This window comes from Gordionus sp. m RMFG-2023, chromosome 1 (assembly GCF_954871325.1).
Source record: "Gordionus sp. m RMFG-2023 chromosome 1, tfGorSpeb1-WG-v2, whole genome shotgun sequence".
Classification (NCBI taxonomy): domain Eukaryota; kingdom Metazoa; phylum Nematomorpha; class Gordioida; order Chordodea; family Parachordodidae; genus Gordionus; species Gordionus sp. m RMFG-2023.
The window spans coordinates 80,030,142-80,038,671 of record NC_088775.1 but is presented as its reverse complement, the minus strand read 5'-3'; positions in this window follow the sequence as shown (position 1 = coordinate 80,038,671).

Below are 8,530 nucleotides of genomic sequence, written 5' to 3'. Positions count from 1 at the left end.
TATTTAACATTAAGATGATAGGAAAGTGAATAGAAAAAAAATATTTTAACATTAGGAGATAGGAAAGTGAAAAATTAAGGTTAAGATGATAGGAAAGTTGATAGAAAAAAAATTAACATTACCAAGATACGAAAACGTTCATTTCTAGATTTAGGAATTTTTTTGTGTTACCAGTTATTTGAAAATAATATTTAATTTTTATTCTTTGTAACGTTAATAAATAGAATACTATGGAAAATAGACAATCTCCCAAACAATCAAAGGAAAGTATCCGCAAATTACGAAATCACATAAAATCCAAATATAATAATCCTAAATTAGTTTCATTAACTACAACTCATAATCCTAATTCAAATTTATATCTCCCAATTGATTTATCAATTAAAACTACTATGATTCGCGCATGCATAAGCCGTTTTCATCAAAAAATTAAACAAATCTTTCCTACCACTTACACTTCTATTTTGGGAAATAGAAAAAGATTAAACATAACAAAAGAAGTTTTATTTTCCAATAATTTAGATAAAATATTTTTATTTTAAGGAAAGTGGTCGTAAAGTGCCAAGTCATATAAAATCCAAGAAACCCAAACCTATAGTAGCTTTAGTACCTACACCTCAAAGTATTAATTTAAATAAACCTTTTCCTATTGATATATCAACTAAAACTGCTAGGATGCGGGAATGTGCTGTCCGTTTTCATCTAAAGCTTAAACAGATTTTCCCCACCACCTATACATCTATTCCTAAAAATAGAAGTAATTTAACACATTTTAATACTAATGATATTCACGGGCCTATGAATATCATATGTCAATTTTGTTTTTCCATGAATTTCATAGCTGAGAGACCGAACAACGATAAATTCACACAGTGCTGTCATAAAGGGAAGGTTAACCTTACCCAAATACCATATCTACCTTATTTAAAAAATCTTATATCAAACCCTCAAGATAAGTTATATAATAATTTTATGAAGAACATACGTTCTTATAATTCAGCAGTAGCTTTTGCATCGATGGGCGCAAAAATTTCGGAGCTTACTGGTAGTGGCCCTTATTGTTTCAAAGTGCACGTATCACCGCACATCTAATTTATACCCACCTTCTAATGCTTTGCCTACTTATGCCCAGTTATATGTGTTAGATACGACACAGGCTATAGATAAGCGTATACACCATCCGGCAAATAGTAAATGTAATAAAGATATTATGAAGCAATTAGATCAGTTAATACGACAAATTAATCCCTATGCTCTTAGTTTTAAGACATTAGGTGAAGTCCATCAATCTGCATTAGAATTAGCAACTACTTCTAATACAAAACTCCCAACCATTAATATGATCTTTAAAGGAGATCGTTCTAGCGATCGACGCCGTTATAATTTACCATCTATGGATGACGTAGCTATGATTTTCAATAATGAAGATGGAGAGCCTCCTTTCAAAAGAGATATTAAAGTCTATCCTAAATCTAATGACAACGATCTCATTATTCTTAATGTATTGAGCCCAAATTTAGACCCCATGGTTTATCCTTTACTATTCCCTCATGGTGAACCTGGTTAGTCTTCTAATATGATCGCTGACAATTCTGACTAACAGGAGCTCTGGTAAATAATGATAGTATTTAGGGTGCTATTAAGAGATATTGTTTCATTAAAAAGAATATTACCCGTCATTTTTGACGGATTCTCAACTAGTAAATTATATTTTTATAAATTTACCTTAATTCATTGGTTGTCCTCGATAACCAATCTCCAAAAATTGATGCATTTTATTATAATAATTTAAAAAATCAAAAGGAATAGTAAATTCATTAAGAATTGATGTTACATTATTAATTATTTCGTTTCGAGTATTTGGTCGGGGATTGATCGACCTATATTTGTTTTTTAACACTCCAAAAAAATTTTCTATCGGGTTTAGTTGCGGCGAATAGGGTGGCAAATATTCTATTCGCGCTCTAAAACAATAAATGAGGTGGCTCTTATGGATGGATGCATTGTCCATAACAATAACTGCATCACTCGGTAGAATATTAATTAGTGTATTCATATAATCTCTAAATAAAAGGCTATTATAAGGTCCTTCAATGATGCGATAAAGTATCACACCATCGATTCCCATAGTGCATAATATACTTATATTCTTACCCTTAGATGGCGGGACTTTAACACTTGGCGTAACATTATATGGGGCCCAGGCATAAACAGGTACAACGTGCAAATTTATGCCTGTCTCGTCTAAGAAGAATAATTTTTCTTTGGCTATATTTAGTACTTTTATACAATAAATTTGGCGTATATTGATTGTGCCGGATGTGTTTCTCCTATCTGGCTCTTTTCCTGCACGTTTTTTTGACCATCCTATCTTTTTAATATATTTCCGTATAGTTCCTTCGTTTTTTGGAAATCCCGGAGGTAAATTTTCTATTATATCTTTAATAGTGAATGTATTGTTCGCCATTAAAAGATCGATTATTTTTCTTTCTACATCGAAGGTGTCTTTATTTTTTCTGCCTCTCTTTCCAATTACATATTCTTTCAAAGGATCTCCGATGATTTCGGGAAACGTTTCTCGCCTTAATTTATTAACAGACGATAACGACATATCTATATATTTAGCGATATCTGTCATTTTCATTCGCTCTCTCTCGGGTACCGATAATATTTTTTCTACTATATCAATTTTTTCCTTATTCCAGTTAGTATATTTTCTTCTTGAAATAGCCGATGTTGGATCAGTAATAGAATCACCACTTACAGAGGAAGAATTGATCATATGGAAATTATTTGTAATATTAGGTATTGAATTTGAATTAGATAAAACAGGATCAGGATTTAATGTAAATGAATTTGTATTACTAGATAAAATTTGTCGTATATTAAACATTTGAAAAAAATATTAAACTCTATTTTATAAAAAAAATTAAGTTATATAAAAATTGTAAATGCAAAAAAATTACCGTATGTATTTTATAAAAAAAATTAAATTATATAAAAATTGTAAATGCAAAAAAATTACCGTATGTATTTTTTAAATCTGTTTTGTTATATATTATATATTTGATTGTCATTTATTTTTTGAGGGTTGTGCAAAAATAAAAAAACATATTGTTATTTTATTTTAATTGTTTGTTTTTTTTAAAATAATTTACCCTATAATAATCGTATAGCACGTATAGATATAAATTGTTTATTTAAATTAAGAATTTTTATTTAGTAAATATATGAATTATATTTTTTTTATCCTCTTATTTTTTATCACGCTTTATATCATCTCGATTATATCAATCTATCAATATTCGTCGGTCGAAATGTTAATTAAACAATATATCAAACATTAAGTTAACTAGTAGAAAGCCCCTCAAAAATGACGGGGAATGAGATTTTTATTCATTTTTTACGATAGATGTCATGCCAGGTTCAAGCTCACAATATTAGGAAGCATCCAAGATATTATAATTTAAAAAAAGTTTATCAAGCCCAGCTCAACCCTTAATAATTTGTAAAAGATATTCCCAAGTCAGGTGCAAGCTAATATTAACTTTGAGGTTCCAAGCCCAGTCCTACCTATTATAATTTTGAAAATTTTTTCCCACCTCAGAGATAGTTAAATTTTTAATATCATCACATGAACGGGAAATATCTGATTTACCAATTAGTCTAATATGGAAAAAAAACACGTAAATTCCGTATTAAGGAAAACTGGGAAGGCCTGGGCAACCACTTATTAGAGAATCATGACAAATAAAATTAAAATAAACGACTCTTATACTTTTTTGTAATCTGATCAATTAAAATTTTATCTAAAAAATATGTTGTTTATTATATAGGGTTATTGTTGTTTTTCAGATAAATTTAATGTATGTCTTGCATTTCTGAAATTATTTGTCAAAGAATTTGATAAGGGATATATATTTTTTTATGTTTAGTAAAAATAAAAAATGCTGTCTATTTAAATTACAAAAATGCCATTAAACACTAATGAAACTTATATGCAAATTATTTATATATTTTTTAAGATATTTTTTTTTATTGACATAAATTTAGGATAATTTTTTTAAAAAATAATGAGGATTATTTATTATGTATTTGATAAAATTAAGAGCAAATCCTTGTTGACATTTTAATTTTTGATGGAAAAAGCGACAAAATAAATCTGGGCGGTCTCTGGAGAGGAAATAATTAATGTATAATTTTATTTATTTAGGGTTGTAGATTAAAGTGATGACGGATTAACAAAGCAGTGTACAAAACACATTACGTCCTGATAAAGATGATATGCCTATGCCTTGGGATACTGGTAAAAGAAGAAAGCAAAACGATATATCTGTCAATGCCAGCATTGGTATCCCCCTCTAAAATAGAATCATGAACGACAATGTAAACTCAACCATAAAACGGTCGTAAGTTTGTTATAAAGGCCACGACAGAACTACTGCATATATTTCCATTAATAAAGTTGATGAAATTGGCCGAACTGTACATTCAAGTTTGAACACGCAAAACGATATTTTTGTCAATGTCAGCATTGGTATCCCCTTCTAAAATAGAATCATGAACGACAATGTTAACTCAACCATAAAACGGTCGTAAGTATTGTTATAAAGACCACGACAGAAATATTGCATATTTTTCCATTAATAAAGTTGATGAAATTGGCCGTACTGTACATTCAAGTTTGAACATTCCTCTAAATATTCATGAAAGTTTCTCAGAGAATCGGATGAAGTAATATTTATATTAACTCCTAGTGAAGTGAATGGTAGTACAGAATTAAATGTTTATATTTGTTAAAAAGGCGGAGACATAGGGATTGTGGTTGTGGTGATAGTATAATTTGGAGAACTGGGTGAAAATAAAATAAACATAGATATAAAACATAAGATAAAAAAAACAAAATAAACCTCCAGATGAGTTCATTTCAAGCGTTATTCTTTATTAATTTGTCTACCAGTAACTCTAGAACGGGTAAGGCATTTGTTTAATCGTCACTATTTTCTTTGCTTATCTTTAATAATAGATTTATCATGTTTTGTAGCAATGTGAGGGTTTAGGGTTAGCCTAGACAAATAAAGAAATCAGTCAAAAATATAAATAAACTATTGTTGAAATTAAACAAACATTAAAATAATGTAAAACTGGTAGATAGGTCAATATTAGATGCATATTTATAGTAGTTGGAGGGCTATCATCAAAAAAAATCTTTGGGGGACTTATCAAGCCTATTATGATATTCTAAAAGTTAAAAAATAACATGATGAATGTAATGTTATTAAGATTAAGGTTAATTAATTGTAAGGTAATTAAAAAATAAGATAAAAAAAAGGGGGGGGGAAAGAAGGTATAAATTATTATATTATAAAAATTAAATTAAAGGAATTGATAAGATTTTGAGAAATAGTGGTTAATAGATAATAGAGATAGAAAAAAAAGAATGAGATAATAAAATTCAGTAATAAATAAATTCATTAAGGGAGAGGAAAAAAATAAAGAAAGAGTTATTTATAAGCGATGGAGATTTTAAATAGGTTAGGATAAGAATATTTAAATATTTGAATATACTTGGTTATCTTCTTAATTATTGGTTATGAAAGAAAAATATGAGTATAAAAAATTAATGTAAGTACTGACAAAAATTGTGAGTATGTTCAAAATAAATATACAAGTTGAGCATCTTGTAGAGATTTCATTAATGTATAATTGATAATATGAGATGAAAATTGATAAGGTAATCTAAAGAATAAAGAAAGAATTAAGTGAAATAAAAAGTTTCATTCATATTTACAAAGTTGAGGGAATATTGTTTTTATCAATTCAAAGACGATTTTTCAAATCTCTCAATCCATGTTAGGTATGTGTACACCATCAATTCTCGAAATTCCATTCATCTGTTTGTATAAAATAAATAAATAAAATCAACAAATAAAAAAAATAAAAATAAATACGTACCGATGACATGACGTCATGATGACGTAGTGAGGACATCGGGAAATTATAATATAGATGTATATTACAATAATGGAATAAAAAATATAGATTCTCTTTTTTTAAAATATTTTTTTGTTGTTGTTGTTTTTGTTGTTTGTTGTTTTTGTTGTTATTAAACAACACGACCACGACACATCAACAACCGTAAGGAAAATAATTAACTGAACCAAATCTTTATAAACTTTATCTTAAGAACCGTAACCTAATCATATCCATTATAACATGAGTTTTAAATTAATTTCAAGTGAAAATGGGAAATAAGTAACAATCATAAAAATATATCAGAGAACGAAATTAGAAAAAATTTGAAAAAGATTGATGAAGGTATATTTTAATAAAGTTATTTGCTTTCATGTTTATATTAGGTGATAATAATTCCATAAAAATAAGAGACATTGATTCAAATAAAATATTGATTAGTGTTGAAAATATTAACATAATTTTTATTATTCTCGGGCTTCCATCAAAATTTGAAGATCCCCCTCAAAATTTGAAGGTCCTTCTCAAAATTTTGAATTTTTATTAATAATTTTGATAATATTAGCTAAGAAAAAGAAGGTAATTTTGAATTATTTAAAATAATTTTTAAGCATCCTAAGATTATAAAGGCTAGTTTCCCTTCTGATCTGATTATTTTAATAGGTGATAATACAATCTGCATCAAGGCTATTTGTAAAAGATGATGAAACAATAATGATTATGATTAAGAAGTATGGTCCAATCATTATGATCTCATAGGTAGCCTATTTTAATATTATTATGTAATTTAAAATTTTTGAACTTGATATTGATGATTCTGCAGCAAAATTTATTATAATCATTTATTGATCAATAATTCATTATTATAGGCAGGAAACCCAGCCGGAAAAGGTGGGTCGAAGGCCCAAAAAGGGGGTGGGTCTAAGATACTCTGGATACGTCTCGGGGGCGACATCTATGTTTCTGTACACTTTTAAATACATAAAAACAATTACGTATAAATACATTAATTTTTTTCCCCCGATTCAAAAATCAATTAAATATAAATACAATTATATGGTGATCTCTTTTAGAAAAATAAACCACTTATTATTATTATTTGAGATAATTTTTAATCCAAGAATATCTGAATTAGTCAATCACGACTTTATTTTATTGATATCCAATATCAAATTACAATTTAACTTATAATAAATGACGAAGTGGAATTAGCATTGTATACAAATAAGCATATAGTATAAACGTTTTTGAGAATTAATCGTCATCAGCGTTTACATGAACGGAGGGGAGGGTGGTAGGAGCCGTTTGCATCCTATTTTTTGAGGGGGGTAGGCGGCTTTAATGGGCGTAAGATACATTTTTTTGGGGGGAGGGGGGTTATCTATTAAATTTTGAGATCAAATAGGACAAAATTTATTGCTGTAAAAATTAATGTTTTATTTTAGACCTTTTATAATACAATTCATCAACCAAATATATATATTGCAAACAATCATATACATTATTTTCCTGATAAAACTTTCAGCTATCCTTACAAGTGTAATTTAAAAAGGTTTAGATATTTTCAGCAAGTTTATAATGCTATAATAATGAATTCGTTGTAAATGATGGGGATTTTAATTGAATTTATTATCTAAAAAGTAACTCCTTTATATTGACAAAATGTCGATAGTTGGTAGTAGAGATAAAATAATTTAAGTTACTTTTTAAAAATTGTCTGATAGAATATCATTATAATTAAAAAGGTGAAATTAAATATATGGAAACATCGGCGCCGAAGACGGCGGAAATTTTTAGGAGGGTAGGCTTAGGTTTTTGAAGGGGGTTTGCATCCTATGAAAATCCTGTCATGTAGACGCTGAGCGCCATATAGATAATAATAATAAAATTTATTACATATTCAATATATATACCAAATTCCATCTATCTCACTTCCTTTCTTTTATAAATAATTTTTCTGAACAAAGTTTTATAATTCAATTATTTAATAACTTTAATCTTTTTAAATGAAATAATAATCAGATAATATAAAAACTCCCCTCCCCCCATCCCGATATACTTTTTCCCAACTTATAATAACTCTAAATTTTGTTCCCCTAAATAGTAACGTGCCTCCTCTTCTCATTCACTAATTTACCCTCTTGATATAGTAAACTTATTCTTTCTAAATCCTTCTTCCCTATAAATATTTATAAAATAATATTGATTTCCCTTATTTCCTTCCATTATTATTTTTAATTAAAATAAAATCTACTTAAGCCCCAAATCTTATTAATTAGATAAAAATAAAACCACATCATAATATCTTGACAATATTTTTACTCCCCCCTTCTCCTTCTACTCTTCTTTTCCCTACCACAGCTCATATAATAGCCAGAATTTTATTATATATTAATAAATATATCGTGGATCAAAACAATTATAATAATATAAAATAATTATCCCAAACTCCAACATCTTTCTCTATCCCTTTTTTTCTGATTGTAAATTTTCGCCGGTACCCGTAACACTCCCCTAAATACACTAAATTTAAGTCCTCATATTGTATTAGAACTAT